The sequence below is a fragment of the Apteryx mantelli genome, chromosome 3 (assembly GCF_036417845.1).
Source record: "Apteryx mantelli isolate bAptMan1 chromosome 3, bAptMan1.hap1, whole genome shotgun sequence".
Taxonomy (NCBI): Eukaryota; Metazoa; Chordata; class Aves; order Apterygiformes; family Apterygidae; genus Apteryx; species Apteryx mantelli.
The window spans coordinates 29072881-29093955 of record NC_089980.1 but is presented as its reverse complement, the minus strand read 5'-3'; the positions used below and the strand labels follow the sequence as shown (position 1 = coordinate 29093955).

Sequence of the window (21075 nt, the reverse complement as noted above, 5' to 3'; positions counted from 1 at the left end):
ATCTGCAGTACGTACTCAAACAGCATGGCAGAGAAATCCTGCCTGCTGCTCTGGTCCTACAGCAAAACCCTTTAAAACGATAATGAAGACAGCATCACATTTCATAAGCGATTTCCTGCAGGCCTGCTGAGCTGCCCTTGTTTACAAGTACTCGCTGAAACGATTAATTGCTCGTATTTTCCACTCCAAACTGCTACGGTTCAGAATTTTCTGCCTATACTATCCACATGGACACTAGCCAAAAAGAAAATTTCTATGCAATTATCCAATTATTTACTATTAATGTTAGCATTTAACAAAGAAAAAACTGCCAGCTGGTATACATAATAGTCACTTTGCATACATTGTGCAAGAACTACAAAAGGCATTTGCCTTCTTATTAATAGCTATAAAATACAAATAGAGAGTCAGTTTCGTTTTAAACTATAGAGGACCAAAGGGGCAAAGGACTGGAGTGGGAGTCAGGAAACGAGCTGAATTCATAGTCTGCAAAACACCTCCTGTGTGATTTTGAGCAAATCACTTCATCACTGTGCTACAGTTTCTTCATTTGTAAATTATTGCTTTCCCCTATTCTTTGGCCTTATTCCTTAATTTTATTGTTTGTTCTTTGGTAGGAGGACCGTCTCTTATAACAAGTTAATAAACAAGCCAAGCAGAATGGGATCCTGACTCACTATAGCCTGTAAACATTTTTTTCTTTGTATTATTTAACATCAGGATGTTAAACTGGATAGGATTTTAAGGACAGAAAGACATGATCTCTTTTGAACCTAGCAGAGAAGATTAAAGTTGTCACGACCACCAGCTGCTCCCTCCTGCCCTCCCACTGGAAGTTACTGATAGCAAAACTGGTGAAAGGAATTCTGCACACACCTTATTTACTTCAACAGATGAAATCAAGTAATTTTGATTAGTGATTTTAACCTAAAACAACTTTGCAATGTAGGTAAGGAACATCCCACATATTCCCAGATTTGCTACAGTAATCACCAAAGGAGGTATGGAAATAAGCAGCTAGAAGAAGGCTTTAACATCCTAAACAATTGCAGCTAAATCCAGAACTGATCTCAGGGTTTAGGTAAGCTAACTGCTCAATTTTCCTCCATTTTCATTTGAGAAAGCAGTATTTCACTGAGGGGATAACAAACATGCTAAAATGTCAAAACTGACTATTCCAGTTGGCTAAGAAAAATAAATTGATATAATAATGCAATGATGTAACTTAAAATGGTCCAAACGCATATATACTACTGAAAATTTCAGATAAAAACATGTTATATGCTGAAGTTTGGAAAGGTGTCATACTCTTCAGTGCTTTATTGATATTGGCTAACTATTGCGCAGAGCCACAAGAACTTAAAAGGAGAAACGTTGCTCTAATGATTAGAGCACAGGATTGGGTATCAACAGGTATTAACAGTCCTACACTTTTCTCTCACACCTCCCCCCCCCCCAGATATGCTGTACTGATGCTGCTCTGTGCCTCAGTTTCTCTGTCTACAGCATAGGAAAGATGCACATGTAGCTCAACAGAACAGTTTTCAACTTCAATTCATATTCGTACTAGGAATTTAAGAGAAAAATGTTTACCAAAATTTGCCTCAGCACTCATTTCCAAGTATGGGTAGGACTTTTGTGGGTATCAGAATTTTAGCACCAGTACGATTGTAAAAAGTAATATGAATTCTGTTTGGTTTCTGAAATGGTACTTTATTGCTACTGATGTACTTATGAGGTCATTTATTGCAATAAGCAACAACATCAAACACCTCCCAGGCTGAGTAACAGTAGGCTCCGATAACGGATCTTTGGAGGATGGCTTTAGAGATCCTTAAAGAAAATCCATTCAAGCAGTGTCTGACCCAAGCACTAAACAGCTGCTCATTGCATCAGAATAATGAAATGCAAAGATCATTTTTCTTATGAACTACTTCCTGCTACCCTAATGGTTTATTTATGGACAGAGACTGAATTCTGAAATAGAAATACAGCAATAGGGAAGTCCAAAACTTGCAAACTGTCATTTGCAGAACTATTTGCAGGATCAGATTTAGTTAGCAGTAGTTTATACAAATCAATCAGCTTAAAATGAAGGATCTGCCTTTATACGGGCAAACACCTGATAGGATGCAACCGTCACTTATACTTGTAATCAGATTTCTTTAAAGGAATTGGTGTTAAGTTATTCTGTCTGCTATGGATACTGAAGTAAAGTCCTATCACTCTTGCCTTTACAGGTTTAACTCCCGATGCCTTTATAAAGAAAATACAGTACTGCCATTTCCCCCTTTAACATTCAGTAGAAGAAAAAAAAACCAAAGAATTTATAATGATTTACTATCTGATCAAAAAGCCAGGGCCACCAGTAATGAATTTAGTTGGTGATCTGCTGATAGACCACCAGATGATAGGACTGGATGTCAGACTTCTGCTCCAAAAAAATAATCAGATCACACCTCAATTAACCTAAAAGGAAAGTAAACATAAAGGAAGGTTGAGGAATATTATCATGTCCATTGAAATATTTTGGATTTTAACCAAAAACTAAAGTTCAAAAAGCTACCAGTAAGATAAAATTAACGGGTTTTTTTGTTTTTTGTTGTTTTTGCAGCCATTTTTATACTCCTGGAACCATTCAAGTCTCTGTCACTATAACTCACCAGTCAGATGCACACTTATTGGTTAGCAGGAGAACATATTCAAAAATCCTTTTTCTTAACCAAGATCCAGATTTTGACTATGTTAGAGATCACAGAGACACTTTTAGTCAACAAAAACTAGTGAGTAAAGTTGATAATATACAAATGCATTCGATCTTGAGCTTAGGGGATCCTGATACATATCCTGACACCCTGGCACACTTAGCATACAAAGTACTTCAGCCTTCAGACCGAGCAGAGACGTTTCTCTTTTCACTCATGCTAAAATTCAGCACTTTTTCCTCTAATTGAGAGGACAGCAGTTCCTGAAAGCTGAAAACACAAATAATTACAACTGCGTTAGCAGGGTTCATCACTAGGACAGCCAGCATTCAATCAGCTTTGCTTTCCCTAGCAGGTCTCACACAACACATTGTGGGGATTACTGCTGAGTGTTTGTGAGGGCAGCAGGATAATATAATATGGCAATTCATGCTCGAACAAAAAGATCTGGAAAAACAGCCAAATAGACTGCAGTCATTTTGCAAGGCTTCATGGGAGCCCTGTTTGTCTGATCACATCCTAGCAATGATTTTTTTTTTTCCTTTTTAAACATAACTAGACATCACACGAGTGACGTCTGAGACTAACACCAGGGAACAGCAAATGTGTTTGCTACCTCTGAAGCTAAACCCAAGCAGTTTCCCTGGCCAAGTAAGAAGCAGCACAGGCAACTGTCAGTTGCAACAGCACAAATAAAAATTCTGTTTACGTATTCCCAGGAAGGATACAATACAGGTGTAATCCACTACTTGGAAAACAGGTGGCTGCAAAAAGTTTGAACAGTTTCACCTCCACAAGGAACTGAATTTGCTGGCCAGCCGGTGCTGGCGAGAATTCTTCCAACAGAGCAGTTTTCACCCCAGTGCACAGCCTGGGTCAGTCTGCCTCCCAGGCTGCTGGGGAGGCCGAGCGTTCAAAGTACACAGCCCCAAGACAGTCGTGCTATGCAGACTTGCTCAAGAGCAGTGCTTCCAACGCTCCTGGCTCTGGAATAGCCTCCGCGGAGCTCTCCCTGGGCAGAGGCCCCCCAGCCCCCACTGTGCATCTCCGCTTCCAGGCTCCTGGACCCCATCTGCAGAAGCAGGCAAGGCCAGGCAGAGCTCAGCGTGGTAGCAGCCAGCTGCTCTTCTCCATCCCCTCTAGATTACAGAGCCAAACTGTCTCACTTTCCCAAATTCTTTTTAAAATCTCCTTCCTCTGTAAAACACTGAACCATCTAATTTTAAAGAAGATTTTAGTCTACACAGACTGAAGGGCGTAGAGCTGTGCTGTCTCACAAAATTTCCAAGTACTGATCTTGAAAGCTAATTTCAAGGAATGCCAGGTATTATATAATGGAGCAGTGCCAAAGTCTTGGGGTTAACACTTGTACAGCATAACAGGATTTCAGGTGAGTCCCTATATGGCAAACCAAACCTGCTCAGATCCAAAAATATGACAACTCAAATCTCATTAAATGATTGCTGGGAGATTTGTGAGCTGGAATAGATCCAGGTGGCTTGTTTTGCTAGTTAACACTAAAACCCTATGGCTTTTAGTGACAAAACAGGAAGGATATTTGTCTAGGACCCTATCCCATCAGAATGGTCATTGCAAGTTCAAGGAATCTTTTGCAAACATGTAATATCAACTTCCCATTTTAAACCCTGCTCTTCTTTCATCAAGTTCTGAATACTTTCCAGACTTCTTTTCTTCAGACTTATTTTCTTTGTTCCTTTAGCAGCAGGCAACCAGCAGGAAGAGCCCACAACATCACAGTATCGGAGTATAGGCCTGAACACCCACGAAAGCTACTTACCAAGGTACTGGAGCAGAGCATTCATTATAGATTAAAACAGCCAACTGTTCCACCTGAACCACAGAAAAACCTCACACAGAATACCAGCTTTGAAAAGAAAGCTTCTAAGCCAGTAACACCCAGTGATTACAGTAAATTAACTCTAGAGCAAAAGAATGGACCAAATCCAGTGTCTCCGAGTTTGTCTAAATGATTCCCTATACAGCCAGACTGCAGTACCCCCTTCAAAGAGGGGAAACAAAAGACAGAAAGGCAAAAAAACCCCAAAACAACAACAACAAAACCCCCCAAACCAAAAAACACACTCACAGAAAGTAACATTAACTCTGCAAGACACTTGGTAACATGCAACATAGTTCAGGGAAAAAAAAAAATCCTCAGAGCACTACCTTAAGCAAATAAAAACTTTCCCTGGAGTACAAGACAAGGGAGTGGAAAGAGGAGTTGGAAAACAGAAAAAGGTAAAATTGAGTTATGTAATGAAATTACCCAGCAAGACATAACTGAAAATTGGGTACTAGAAAGTTAATCAGATACCTGTTTTCTTTTCTACTGCTGTAATCCACTAATAATGACAGAAAGAAGAGCAGCATCAGAAACAATTCTAATATTTTTTTCCTCCTGCTGGCAAAGGGCATATCTTAAGTATGTACATCTTAAACGCATACTCATTTTTATATAAAAATATAGTAAATAAACTGAACATAGTTTGCCCAAGAATTAACTCAGTAATACAATAATTTGTGGAATAAAAGTAACATACCTCTCAGGATCCAAAAAAAGGCTTCAGGGTTCTCCCCCATAAAACAAGATCTACCTACCTTCCTATTCCTTTCTGGCTATCTGTGCACAGCCACACAGGTGGCAAAGATCTCACTTAACAAATCAAGGCCCTCTAACCAGTAATAGTGCCTAAAACTCAGAAGGTATACCAGCCTTTTTATTGTTTTCAATTGGAAACGTACCGCTGTTGCTACCATCATGGACTGAGACTTTGAATTTTTTGTATAGCAAAGACTACAAAACAAAATGCATTAATAGTTTCATTAAAGGAAAACAGACTGACTGGATGAGCTTCCTGAAGCTTAAAAAAAATTACCAAGATTAAAAGCTGCAGCAACATTGTGCATTACATTTACTACCAGAGTGAAGTTATGCTTCATCCCAGTGAATGACATCTGGAAATATCCAAGAAATACAGCAGTTACACTTCTGTCCAATAAATCTATCCTGTTTAGGGTTCACTAGGACACAATTACATTGCAGTTCTTTCCTCATATAATTAGTATGTACATACCATGCTCTTTCACTGAGCCATTCTTACAAGCTGTTCCAAGTGTTCCTGCTTTGTTGTAATATTCAGAATGACTCCGATAAACTACTGGGATTAGATAAATTGTTCATATTTTCAAGTCATTTCAAACTCCTAAAATTTAATGTGAAATAGGACAATCTCTATTGATTCCATGGATTAAATCCATCTTAATAAAGAACAGTGATCTGCAAACATTGATGCACAAGGGCTTGGTTTTGAACTACACAACTCACCAAGACTGGAATAAAACAAATAGGTTAATTTTATTAACATATAAATCGAGTAACATCACCATTTTTCCAGCACACCTTGCTCACAGGGTTCTGCTCTCTTCACAAGGTTATTTTTGTTCTTCCTATGATATGCTAACAGGCCTGTGACATTCATTCCAGTCAAGATTTCCGGAAGGGCATATGCTAGAAGTTAGCTCCTAAAACTTTATTTAGAGACCTAAATTAACTTTTTTCAAAAGTCTTAAGAAGCAATTTACAACTATTACAGGTTTTTCCCCCCCCCTCAACATTTTGCCCCCACAACATATCACAGCACCCTCCCACACCTGGCTAGCATACACTACTACTAAGGTTACAGTGCTGCTTTTTCAAGGATGCCAGAGTAGCTTCTTCTAGAGTCCCAAGATCACCCTGAGGTTCCTGAAACATCAGGCTCCACACAAACATCCACTGCCTCACACCAGCTTTGCAGTGCATCCAACACAGGCTTAAGGATACATAAACTGATGTTTATTTTTTAAAAAAGATGCATAAGTAAACTAATGGAATATTTCTAATATATTTTAAGAGTTGTTTCTTGGAAGACAAATCCTAAGATATTTCACAGTTTACCTTTTCTCCAAAATCCAAGCCCAGATTTTACCTCTTCCTTGAGGAAAGAAGGGAAAGCTGAGTCAGCCTAATAGCACAGCCCAGTGACATAAAAACTGCTTCCCTGGGACTCTGTGTAAGGAGGGACATGCGTGCTCTCGGCCCAGCAGGTTTAACATTTCATTTGCAACTGAGGCAGGCTAGGCTTTTCACCATGGCTCGCAAAAACTAACTTTTTCATTGTAGTAAGTTGATCATTTGCAATCACCTATCTCTATTTTATATACAACTTTTGGATTCGTTGCACAAAAAGTTTGGTCAAAATGTTTATCATACAGAAAACACATCTAAAATACCTATGTTCAAACTGGGAAGCATAATTCAAACTCTAAAAAACGTTTCCATTTTTGTGATGATTCAGCCCAGAGAACCAGATCTTGCAGGGTTAATAAGTATCTTTTCATTAACTTTGAAGGGCTAAAACCCCTAAGGGATTTTTAACAGAGGTTAGCTTGTTAGGAAGATTTATGAGTTAGGCCAGAAATATTTCTGAAGAAATTATGATACTCTTTCTTGCTTGAAATATTTTGATAGATCCACAGTTCCATATATTCTTAAGGAACACATTTTCACAAGGGAATACAGAAGGTAAAGCTTTAAGCAACTGATGGGAATATCAATCTCACGTTTCCTTCTGAACAGCAGGTCCATATGATCTTGTTGCTCTTTTGGCTTTTAAAGTTAAATTTAAAATACAGACTTATTTATTGTATTAGTTAACAAAATATTAAAATAAAAAAAATCATACATCGGGAATTATCAAACTTTATATTCATTTTGCATGAAAAGCATGGTATGACTTGAAGATACAGAATACACTGCATAAAAAGAAAAAAGTGAAAAATTTTTTACCTGAAGTTGCAGTGTGATTGGGAAGAGGCATCAACAGTAAATAAAATACAAAAAACAGTGTTTTTTGGAGAAGAATCTCTCAAATTAAAGATTTTTTTTTCTTGCAATAGAACAAATCAGTGTATCATACATCACTTCACTTGATAGGAAACAGAATGTGAGCTATAGACCTGCCAAAGATAATTGACAGCTGTTTACAAACAAGATATTTCTGTGGAAATAATTAGGGGAAAATATAATTTCATCACAATAAAGATATCAAGAAGTTATGAATATCAAAGTTAAAGAATACCATATAAAATTACTGGAAAATAGCTCATTCTTTAGTGGTTCATGACTTTGAATTTGCTTGAAATCATAAGGCTAAAAGATCCAACTTTACACTAGCTTTTTTTGAACTAGAACTTTTATGCAATTATTTTTAACAGGTAGAGAAGTCAACCAAGCTATTACAGGTTCCAGTTTGTTCTCTGCAGCCAAGATCAATGTAGACCTGAATGTTTTTAGAACTTTTTTCTTTTTCCAGTTCTATAAAAGACCTCTAGTCTTAACAGATTCCAAATCCTCAATATAAAACAAATGAGGAAACTTATAAACATTGAGTGATTTGTCTTTTAGTATAAGTAGCATCAGCATAACTGGGATGCTTATTTATTCTCATTTAAAGCTGTTTAGTTTTTGAACCTGCCAATGTGTCTCAAAACAAAAAATCCAACATATATATAGCTTCACAGTCTTATTTGATTTGTAGGAAAAGCTTTAAAGAACGGACTGTGGATACAAAAGCACTGATATCTCCACCTCAGTACTAGGTTCCAGATTCACAAATGTAATCAAGTGCTTAAATCCAACTACAGAGATGATGCTTTTCCAAGTCAGCATTTTTACCACCAGTATCTTGATAACAAGCTCAATAATAGTTAAGATACATAGCATCTAATACACAACTACGACAGTGAATTCTGACTACATAATTAAACCCACTCAATATATAATTCATGGTTAACTATCTGCCCCCCTCCTTTATCTGTATGCTGTCCATTTGGATTACTGTATCTTTACAATCTTATGAAAGAGTACTTGTGTCTGGTACTACACACACAGCGTAACACATCCGAAAAAATTCCCTCCTGATCTCTCACTTGAAGCAAGGACTACTACCAGCTTAATCTTGAATCTCTTTACCTAGTTACCAGCACTTGTTTTGGGGACAGCTGCATCATTCTTGTAAATGGCTTTTAATCCTTATATTATGCAACTTTAATATTAGTTTCACATAGCTTTCTCTCGAGTATTATAAAAACAAATCTCTAGTCTAAGAGAAATGAAGGCTATTATTCTTAAGATGGAAAAGTGGTCTTAACAGGCTTGTTCCTTACTTACTGGATTATTAACCCTCATAAATATAAAGCAGCAAACGCAAGAAGAAAGGAAAACAAGCCCCATTAGCCATCAAGTGGGAAGATGAGAGAACCAAACTGAAGCGCAGTGCATTACAGCATACTGCAGTGCAACTCAGTTCTGGTCTATCCTAACTTTTCAGTGCTTGGCTTTACAAATTCAGATATGGTCTTTTAACATTGCTTTCCACATTTAACCTCAATTTTTAGACCAGTAAGCTGAACTCCTTCCTCTTAGTAGTTTTTGTGTGCTAGAATATCAAGTTGACACCCTTACCAAATTATAAGGTCATGTAAACAGTGATAGTTATCCTTTTGCCACATGGAAGATTTGCTCCTTCTTACCCCTCACACTTTTCAAAACATACAGATCGACTATGATGTCCAGTTTCAGTGCAGGTATCCCTATCTATTTTTTGGTTCATGTTAATGTCGATTAGCACTCACCTGGGGAGAAACTTCAGAATTTAGATAAAACCAAATGAAATAACTTTGTACCACAATTTGTATCACACTTTTGGCATTATTTCCCAGACAACTTTGAAAAAATGAGTCTAAACTATCTTGCACGACCTGTCTCATCTGCCATGACATATTAACCTCAAGCAATGCAGTTTAAAAACCTTAAAAAAAAAAAGGATTTATTTTGGTAGAAACCAAAAATATTTCACAATTTTGAGACCAAAGAAAACGTGCTCATACCAAAAAAAAAAAAAAAAAAAAGAAAAAAGGCAAAATGAAAGATAGGTACATTTCTGAAGTGCTCTAAGTACCACAGAGACCAAGTTAGTTGCTTTTTTACTTTCTGAACTTGTCTGAAACATTACACACAAGCTGTGGCCAAGATGCCTTTAATCACTAGAGTTACATATAATTTTGTGTGCATGTATGTATAAATAAAATCCATCTCACCAATGCCCGAATCGTTTCTACCCAGGAAGCTAAACAAGTTTCTCAAATTCTCTCCCATTACGTCTATGGGATTCTCTACAGGCAAACATCAGCAAGTTCTGCCATGTGCTACAATGACTGGAAGCTGCACAGCATCACTGGTGAAGCACCAAGCTCAAGCTAGTAAATCCTACTGACAGGCAGAATACATTAGCTTAGGCTCACTACTCCATTGCTGTGCAAACACAGTCCCACAGCTTCTGGCTGTTTCAACATGAGCAAAGGAAGACGACTGTGCCTTCAGAAGGCAACACAGACATCGTCTCGGCAATCTGGGCAACACAGTAAGCCATATTTGATGCAACAAGCTTTTAGAACTGTACATCACTAAAATGTACCAGCTTTATTTTGTACTGCAAAAACCCAGGCAGTATCTATAATACATTTCAAAGAAAGCTATACTTTTCAAGTACGTGCTTTTACTGATAATTACCAATCTGTTGCCAAAAATCTATTTTTAACTGTGAACATAGTTACTTGCCTTGCTAAACTGGAGCAGAAAATCTCCTTTACAAGCACCAGTTTAAACTAAACTTTTATTCATTAGTATTTCTGTAAATGTTGTGTAGGTGCACTAAGGATATCTGGAAGAATCTTTCTTCAGCGTAAAGAGCCAGAATAAGGGCCCTGAACTGTTCTACATCCTACTGTATCAGTAATAACAGAATATCTTCAATTTGGAAATATCAGACAACACATTACATTGGGTCCCAATAATATATCAGCTCTAAAGACACAACAATTTACTTAGCCTGTGTTTATCATACAATCCAATACAACCTTGCAGTCCCCCTTGCTTTCAACTGTGGAACTGTGGAGATGTGAGAGCTGAACGTTAGTTATCACGGACAATCATCACTAAGCAAATGATGGAAGCCTGGAGGGGCTGAAGACTTCAAGCATTATCACCTCTAAAGGACTCTGAAGCACTGATACAACATCCCTGTAGAACCATCATCATGAAAGATCACATATTGAGTTTTCCAAGGTGCAGTACAGGCTACTACTACCACTACTGTTCACTCTGGGAACCAGAAAGCAGTTTATGAGGCACACTCTTGAAATCTGGTCCTTTCTAAATGCAAGAATAACATCTGATAGATGCTCTGTACACATAAAAAGCAAGCAGCATTGTGTCTTTTCTCATTGCATTTTCTCTGTATCTAAAATGTAAACAGACATTCACATGCCCACTGATAATAAGAACAGAAGACCAGGTATGTGCAATAAGCCTGCATCTTCTTTTCTTCCCCCGCTTCACAGAGACCTACAGACATGCGGAGTGTGGAATGTCTTAAATCTTTAATGAACTAAAGTTATACTGGTCCCAGTAAAGCAACCAGGCATTTCCTGCAGCTTCAGAGGGTGCAGGAAGGAAGAAACATTCCTCACTGAATCAATTTAGGCATCAAATATCATAAGCTGCTGAAAGATGGCCCTCTCTCCCTCAGTAAATGAAAATACCTTAACAGACTTGTGTTTATAGTGTGAGACTAACTAAAGCATGTATGTTTGCACTATGGTTTTCAAATGTCCAGTGGTACAGCCCTCCTACTCTAAATACTCCATCCCAGATTGCACCAACAGTTTAAAGACTTCTGTCATTTTTCGATGGTTTCAACAATTTTATTCAGACATAACTAATATATTCATTTATGCAAAGGAACTGCTTCTAGTTGAAGTGAAAAAACAACTATCCCTAAAAAGGAAGATGGAAATCAGATTACAAATCTGTTAGGATTAAAAGAATCTTTTAAAAATAGAGTTTCTAAAGAAACAAGAATAACTGTGAGAAGTAAACACTGCCCTACCCTTGTAACTTTAAACGTCAGTGAGAAACATGACCTTTTGTTTTATCTTCCAAAGTCACTAAACTGCTTAGTTTGCGTTCTTTCAAAAAACTGATACTCAAAGGGTGAAGAAAACATGAGGGTTAAGCTCTAAGACAGTATTCAGTGAATCCTAATTAATTATTTGTATTATAAGCCTACATTTAGCAATTTGTTAAATTAGTGTTAATTTATTTTTAATCAAACTATATTATTAATAGGAACACTTCCAGGATCAGAAAAGAAAGCAGACACTTCATAAAACACCAAATTCCAATTCCACTGAGCTACAGCAAATTTACAGACTGCAAAAAATCATTAGATAAAAAATTCAACAAGGTCAAACAATACAGGCATCTTCACACCCCAACACAAGAAACAGGAAGACAGGAGGACATTATTTTTGCACTAAATATAGGAGCAAGTCCATATGCAGAAGGACATAACCATGCTTTAAAAGCTTTAGTGGGTTTGTAGCATTTCAAACTAAATAGCAACAGCGACAATAAAGCACAGTCCAAAGGACAGGGCTTGTGCCAGGAGCCCAGTTCTATTTCTGGCTCTGTTGCTGGTGTGCTGCACGACCTTCAGTGGAGAGCTACACTTCCCTTCCTTCAGCCACTCTTTCTTTGTCCATGGGGAAGGAACTGCCTTTTGCTGTATCAATATGTGACTAACAAAAGGGGACTTCACTAGAGGGCACTGCGCGCTGCTGTAAATATTAAATGGTAAGGGCAGAACAAAGGTAAGCCACTGAACAGGCTCCAGCTGCGCTATCGGACTGTGCAGCCCTCTTGGATCATTGGCACCTTTTTGATTTTATTCTCAGTAGCCACAACAACAACAAAATACATCTGACTTACCTGATCTATTCCTTATCTTTTAAGCTGAGTACAGTTGCTACAATAAATGGTAATTACTTCTTTCTTTATTTAGTTTTGAACTGCTAAAATTCAACAGAGCAAGGCTGCATCTCCTTCTCTACTGGGTCATCATCAGTAACACTTACCAAATTTCAGCTTGCAATTTATTTAGCCTGTAAAACTTTAGCCTTTCAATCTTAAGTAGTACCAAGTAATCATAGTTAAGAAATCAATACTGTAAACATTTAGTAGAAAGATGGGCAGTAACATTCACCATTATACTAGTCAAAAAGCCTATTTTAAAAGCAATTGCATTGGCTTTTGGAGGATTGTAAGTTTCTCACAACCTGCTTGAAAACTTGCTTTACAAGTACTTACACTAAGATGGTCAAATGATCTCTTCCTTGCTAAATCCCCTCTGCTACTCATCTTTCCCCTCTTGGAATTTCATTTTCTCTAAGCCTAAGTAGTGTTGGCCTTGCCTGATTCTCCTCTTTCAACATGTCCTCCTGCAAATGTTTCTTTTTTGTTCATCTCCACCAATGCTACTTTCTCTATAATGTTGATGTCACTTTTTGTTCTTTTCCTCATTCAGTCCTGCAATTTGTTCATTCCTCTTACATTCTCCGCTACCATACTAACACATTTTGGAATTTTTCCTTTACCCCAGCAACAATCTCCCATAATGATTTTTTCTATTACAACCCACCACTGGTTTCTGTATTATCCCCTTTCTTCGCCTCTTAAATATACAAATGTAACTCTGCAAGTTTGGTACTTTTTCTGCTGGTCTGATTATGTTACTCACTCTGTTTCTTGAACCTTCTGACTCCCAATCCGCAATCACATTATCTCAGGGATACACTGTGGTCAAGTTCAAACTGGCCCCCACAGTCTCTCCCTAATCCATTATCACCTCCACCCACACCTAACTTTTTACACAACTAGGTCTTCTTTTCAATAGCATATTTCTGGGTATATTACAGATGTTTCAAATGCACCTAAAAATCCAAAACATAACCTTGTCTGTATAAATGCGTGCAGTTCCATTTCTACCATTATGCCTAGGTTTCCATGTGAGAAAAAAGTTACTGTATTCATCTCCTAAATGATGTTTATGTAGATTTTGAGCTGAAAATTTTAAAACAGGCCTTTTTTAAATGGAAGAAAACCTCAAAATATGGAATAAAACCCTCTATGATTTTTATACCTCAATGTAAATTGGGTATTAAGATCAAGAAGATTAAAATAAATACATGAAGTGCTTTTAACTAGCATTTAGTTCTATTTCATGCCATCAGAGCTATTTTCCGCAAACACAATTCAAAAATTCATATTTGAAAAAAAGTATTATTTTTTAGCCTGATTACAGACACCTCTTTCATATAAGGTAGGTAAAGGATTTATTCAGAAGGACAAAGATCCAGTACAGCTTTGTTAACTGTTATCACCTACCTATAATGAATATTTTTAAGAACTTAATGCTAGTTAGTACAGATATAGGAATTTTGGATGTAACTGCCAGTAATCAAATGAAGACAGAATGGAAGTTGCAACATTCACTAATTCAGAGCCCCCCCCCTTAATTCTGTAAAGGATAAAAATCTAGATTTTTCTATGCAGATACACACTAAAATCATTCTTACATAATTCCAGTGTTGTTTGTATATTTGATACTAATTTCTCTCAACTGACATTGATATTTAAAATGAAATCATTCCAACTCAATTAGTATTAAGTTACTAATTAAAAAAAATTTCCAAGACAAGTAGACTATACTTAATATCATGTCTTTTTACAAAGACAGCAAAAATACTTAATATGCTGCTACATATTACTGGTGACTAAAAAAATTTCCTAAGATTTTACATTTTGAACTATGTCAGCCTGATATGAAATCCCTGATCTCTGGAATAAATTCTGAACAAAACATCTACATACCACAGTCTTACCTTTTTTTCTTTAAATGAATCACTTAATATGTCACCATTCACAGTTAAAAAAAAAAAATCTCATGGGAAAATGATTTCTCATCTATCAGGGCAGGTTGCTATGGCAACACCTACAATGACTACCAATGCTCTTGCCTTACTTGATGAATAAAATGGAAAAAAAACCCCACAAAGTACTATAATGAAAATCTTTGTGTTATAAATCTTTCTGAAAAAGAAACAGGGATTCCCTCCTCTCTCCCATTTAATGGTAATATTTAGACTGGCAGAAAATCCTCCAGTTTACCTTACATCCTCTTGTCATTATGTTTTAGAAATGCATTGACTTAGCTTTCACTGTATTTCAGTATTCTTGTTCCTTTGGCTTGCAGACAGGTAAAACCGAAATAGAGCTTTTAGAATCTAAGGGTAATTGGCTATTATCTATGTAGAGCTGTAAAAGCCAAGGGAACAGGACTATAAAAATGCAGTAAGGAAAAAGGTCACAGTGAAGAAAAAGATGGATTCTACCGTAACAGCCTAAAAAGAGATTCATTTCAAATGAAGCATGTGCAGTTGGAAGTGTCTGCAGAACAAACAGCTCCATCTAGAGTTTTAAAAGCAAGTTATATTAAAGCAAGTTTACAGGTAAAAGGTTCTCAAATTTTTTTTAAATACCCTCTAAAATGATCTGCAAGATCTCCCCATTAAAAGAGAAAACTTGCTTCAATAGAATTTTTATGCAGAAATCACTCGATATCTTTCAGATTCAAAAACATTATTTTCATCAAAAACAAACTGAAGACAAATCCTTAAATGAAAGTGAGTCCCAAAAGCAAAAACTGCTCATTCATACCTTAGAAGCTTCCTGCATTTCTGCGAAATTCACACTGTAAATCCTAGCAAAATTTACTCTCAACTCCCTGAGGCTAGTTTTCAATACAATCAAGATTTCATCAGGATATAAATCAAAGAACTGAGCCTTACTGCAATTCAGCAAAGATTTATATCCACATTCAACGCTAACAGAATAGTCCAACAAGGAATGAAACCTCTTGCATGTGTAATACTTTTCAGGCCCCAACCCTTCATACTTATTTATCATTTTCCACTTTTTTTCTGTAAAAATCAGAATGCCCTGCTAAGCCGTTACACATTCCAGAGCAAAGTCTGCTCTCCCAATTGTCTTTTAGAAGTAATTCATCATGATCGTACTCCGTGTTTGTAGGGGAACAATTACTTCCATGGTTTAGGACCAAACACAGGCTTCAGTGCACTGCCTAAGAAACTACACCAGGCTCTGGCAAAAGAGGTCAGCTCTTTTCTCTGCTGGGATGGAGAGAAGCTATACCCTCAGCCCCCCGCCTGCATTTCTATATGCAAAAGGAACATCCACACCACAGTGCATCTGCAGCAGCATATTTCACCTCTGGCTGCCTTCCTGAACTGTAATCCCTCACTGCTAAAGCAATAAAGTTGTGTTTGACTAGCCTAGCTCTCCAAAGATATGTAGAAGGCAGGATTCGTTTCTTCCTTTTTGTTCAATATAATAAAAAGAAATTCTATGGGAAACATTCCACAGCTGTGATATTTCTACTCAACTAACAAACTGAGAATGCTCTCTTTCCTTCCTAACTCTAGGACAAAGATAACTCTTGCATTTAATGGACAATTTACCCGTTTAAAGTGATTTTGGTATGCTTTCACAGCATAAAAACAACATCAGTACCACTGCTTTTGGCAAGATTCCTGCCCTCTCTGTGCTTTTCATGAACCTTTTTCTGTAATACAGTATTTTCTGAACAAAACTAATTTAATCCATATAACCACTTATATAGTCTCTTTTAATGAACACATTTCATAAAATAGTCTATAGTTATGTTTACAGGGAAGGAACAGAGACCACACACATCAATACCAAAGCAGCTAAACTGAACTTCAAATATTCAACACCAGTTTGCCAGCATTTGCAGGTGCCACGTGCACTTGCCATCAGTCACCTAGCCAACTGACTTTCACAACAGATCTCTGGCACGCTCTCACTTCACTAGAGAGCTCAAAGTACAGGGGGGTAGTGGTATCTCCAACTCTCCTGCTTTAGTATTTGTTTTGTTCTCCTTATACTGGTTCCGGTCACTCTCCACCTAAATTCTAAGAATGCATTACACTAATGCTTAAAATAGACCACCAGGATTATCCTCATAATTCCTTCCCAGGTCTTTTCCCATGTTACCTGTTACCTATATGATACCTTGCAGCCTGCATAAAAAACATTAGGGGCGTTTTTCTTGACCTCTGCTGGACCCTTCCTAGCTTTGCCTTGCAATACAGGTAGTGAGACAAAGTAAAAGAAGGATCAGAAAATTAGGAGCAACAGGTTGCTGCTGGAGAACCATTTGGGTTAGACGGCTGCAGCATTACTGCTCGGCACAAGGGCAGGCTTTGTTATTCACTCCATGCTGCTGGCAAGGTAGAACTGCCTCATGGTGGTTTTCCCACATTTTCACTTTGCCCTTCTTTAACCTCTTCTCACCAGCACTTACCCTCTCTCCTCCCCCTATCCTGCTTCTTCTATCTACCTGGTCTAGAACAGTGTTTTTTTCTGGCTTCCTGGCTCTCTCTTCAGTCTATGTCCTTGTTTCTTTTTAATAGCATGAAAAAGAACAAAAACTGTATTATTTCTTTCTCTTTTTCTGCAGTTTTCATTCATACAAGCATATTTTTCCCAGATGTCTCCCCTTTGCTCTCCTTTTTCTCAGCTTTCCTAATTTCCATATCTTCAGTATGGGCCAGGAGGATTGCTCAGTCTGCTCTCACACTACTATATCCACTGCTTAACCAGCCTTTTAATCATTCGGCTTATTAGCTTCAAGCAGGAGAAAAAGCAAAGTACATGAAAAGGGATGTGACAAGCATGACCAAAACCAGATTTACAGATCAGGACAGAATTAAAATGATTTTTAAGGATTAGATCACAATTTATATACAGCAATGTAAAATGGACTGCAACAAAATCAGTGCATTTATTTTTTAAAACCAAAAAATGTGTTTCTAATCAGTCTTGCAAAAGAGAAGTTTTATGTTTTGATTTATTATACCCCATTCCTATAGAAAAGTTACTCTTTTCTAAGCAACAGACTAAGAGTTGCCACAGGAAAACTTTAGCCCAAAATTGCTTCTGCTTCATCCATTATATCTTTCTATTCAGAACATCTGCACTTAAGATTTTGATCTTTCTTACCCTTATCAACGAACCACTATCAAATTTAATTGAGAGAGCAAGCATCTACCAAGGTTGAATAAAATTTTTTCAAACTGTCCTTCGTGGCTTCTGAAGTTCCTAAAAATTAATAATAACAATTTTTTCCAGGTTAGAAGGCTGAATGGGATTCTCAATGATGCATCTGAATGGGTCCAGAGAAAGCTACAGAACAAAACAAGAGGCTTTACCTCCTTGAAAGGCTCAGCACAAAGCCAACTAAATGTCATTAGCTCAGATATAAGGAAAGTTTTGCTTTTAAATCACTAAAACCCATGATTTAGGAACACCTACCTTGTCCTTCCAATATTAAATGTTTATTTGTGAAGCCCCTCTCACAATTCAAGAAACTGAAAACCTTAAAAGTGTTTGTAGAGGCATTCACTGACAATCCAGGGTGGCAAACTGCAGGCACAGCTTCTCCAAGCCTCTTGAGCATCTTGGGCCCACACAGGTACCTGGATCTGTTCATTCCCATTTCAGGAAAATAAACACTTTTATTTTTAGAGATTCCTAGTAGCTATTCAAAGATGCCTACAAGAGGAAGTGTAAAGCATGAAGGCCAACTCACATTGCTCAACGTTTTCTCCCATTAGCTACTCGGAACCAAAAGAAAAAGTCTAAAACTTTCAAGTCTGCAAGGCTCAATTCCATTTGCTAATCTCACACGATCAGTTTTAATAAAGCACCATGGACACTATCCTTCTGTGATTCATGAGGCTTCTCTCATAACACTCACCTTCCCAGAGAGCACTCAACACTGAGAATTAAGAGGTGTGGCCACCCAAAGAGGAGATGATAAACCAAAATACCCCTTCCCCCTCCCAAAAAAATGACACTAATATTCACAAGTCAGCAGCAGTGAAACAACTGACAAATCATTCTACTAGCATTAATATGTGATTGAAAAAACTGCAGGTGCTATACCTCTGAAAATAAGGCCATTTTGTAGCTCAAGTTTAATTTGGAAACTTTTGTTTTGGGAAATTCTGTTTGAAAGCAGCTGTCCAAAAACACAGAACAAAATATTCTAGAAAAGTTAATTTTTTTTAATGAGATAACACATTGTTCCAATATTTGAAATAGCACTCACTAGGAACTTGTCTTGAAATGTCTTACAAAAGTGACTCATATATTGTATTTCTTTGAAAAAGAATTCTTGAACATGGAAATCTCCAAGTTTCTAAGAAGTGTCGTATCAAACACAGTCCCTTTTAAGTTCTGAACACCTAGAAAAATCATACAAAAGAGAACAGGAATTCCTGTATAAAAAGTGGGTGCCAGAATTTCTTCCTGCTTATTTATCACAGTGCTAATAGGAATGCATGCTTAGGTTTAATGGTTTATATTAATTAGCCATTGAGGCAGCAAGCTTCATGTTGTTTTTATTTAATAGACCATTTAAAATAACCTTGGTATCTAGAACACAATATTATAAATTCCTGGGAAACATGACTTTGAGCATTACAAAAAATGCGACAAGCTCTGGAAAAAAGCTGTTCAAAAACTGTAAATCAAATTGATTTTGATTTTCTATTAACATGTACAACGAGAGAAATAGGGGCCTTTCAAAATGGCTGTTCATATATAATATATAATATTATAATCTCCCTTCATGTGCAAGTTTACCAGTTTAATACCGAAAATAAACTTACTACCTTTTCCTTTTCATATAGCAGAGCCCACACATGGAGCATGGAGAAGTGAGCTGTTTCTACCTCAACATTAACTCTAGGACTGCTAATTTAATACTCCTTACCTCAAACCATATTTCAAAATTGTACTTTAACTTCAGCAATGCAACATTTATTTCTACATCAGAAGAAAACCTTTATTTCCAGCTTGAAATGAAGAAACAACAATTCAAAACAATGTTTTTATTTGCTCTAAATATCACAGACACACTATGTACATCAAAGACCTTCAATGCCTTTTTTTTTTCCCCAAACTGTCACAGTCCAGTTTGCCATACCTATTCAAAATTGTACAATACTGAAAAATAAGAGCTTTTCTCTTCTCTTGGAATTGTCTGTTTTCCACCACATCGTTGACAACAAGCCTGGTCTCGATAGTCTAATTTTACAGCTCTGCTGTGAGATCCCATACTATATACACAAACTTTCTGGGCTAGGGGTAAGTGAGGTTTCGTTTAAATCCTGTGCATTCCACAGCAATCCCAGCTCCTGCAAACGCAGAAAGTATCAGAAGCCAAACTGATAATCTCACTTAAACCTGTTTAATTTAGAATAAATCAACTGACTTTAGAAAAATTCATATGAAAAAATAATTGATCCAATGAACAGGAACCAAATCATGATTTCTCACGTTCTTATTCAGTGTTGTAAATTAACTAGATAGATGGCACTGAGATATTTAATTTACAAAATATTTAAACTGGGATACTAACAAAACTCTTCCAGAAAATAAGTATAAACTTGACCTAGGAAACAAACAACTGATGTTTCTCTGGCTTGGTAAATGCTTTGCAGCCCCAAATAAGCAACCTAATGTTAAGCTCAAGACCAAAGAAAATAATTACTACAAATACTTCTGTCACATTAAGTAAGTCATACATAAACCTCTTTATCACAAAGTGTAACACTGTTTTATTTGCAAAAAGTCAGCTTCACTTTACAGTTTTGCAGCAATTCCTGTATGGGAAAGCGCTGACAGAGTTTGCATTAATAATGCCCACCCATAATACAACTTCCAAAGGAAAGCTGAGAGAACAAACCACTGAGAGATTTAAAAAAAAACCCAATCTCCCTATATACACCTGCAAAAATGAAGGTTGGAAGCAACAGGGCTTTGTGCTTTTGCAGGCAGTACTTCCTCCGAGTGATAGTTTTATTATATTACAGATTTCCAAAAACCTAAAGAAAACCACACCCCTTCTTTTAAAGCCATCAAAAGGTTTCAAAATTTATTTCCAGGTGGCAAAGACTACATGCTTTTACTTAAAATCTGTATGTATGTATTAGTTATTATTATCAGGAAAAAAATTATACTTAAAACCAGTTTTCTTTAAATTGATTTAAGTAGAAGTTGAGCATGCATTTCAAGAAGTTCTTCAGTCTGTTTCTTTGCAGAAGTATTTTAAAAAATAAAAAACAGGTATATGCTTGTGCGTATGAATAAGGCTTTTTCTTCATTTTGGAAGAACAGGTTTTTAGGGAAATACACTAACAAATTGTATTAGACTAAAAATTGATCCTGTCTGACTGTACAGGCTGTTTTTAAAGCTTAAAGACATTTAAAGCTTAAAAAAGGGACGCATCTCCTCAACCT

At 36.9% G+C, this 21075-nt stretch overlaps 1 protein-coding gene across 4 annotated transcripts in view; it reads right to left on the bottom strand.

Moving 5' to 3' along the window:
* The window catches only part of ACYP2 (acylphosphatase 2), a 69352-nt gene that overhangs the window by 44891 nt on the left and 3386 nt on the right, over nucleotides 1-21075 (bottom strand). The window lies entirely within an intron of this gene.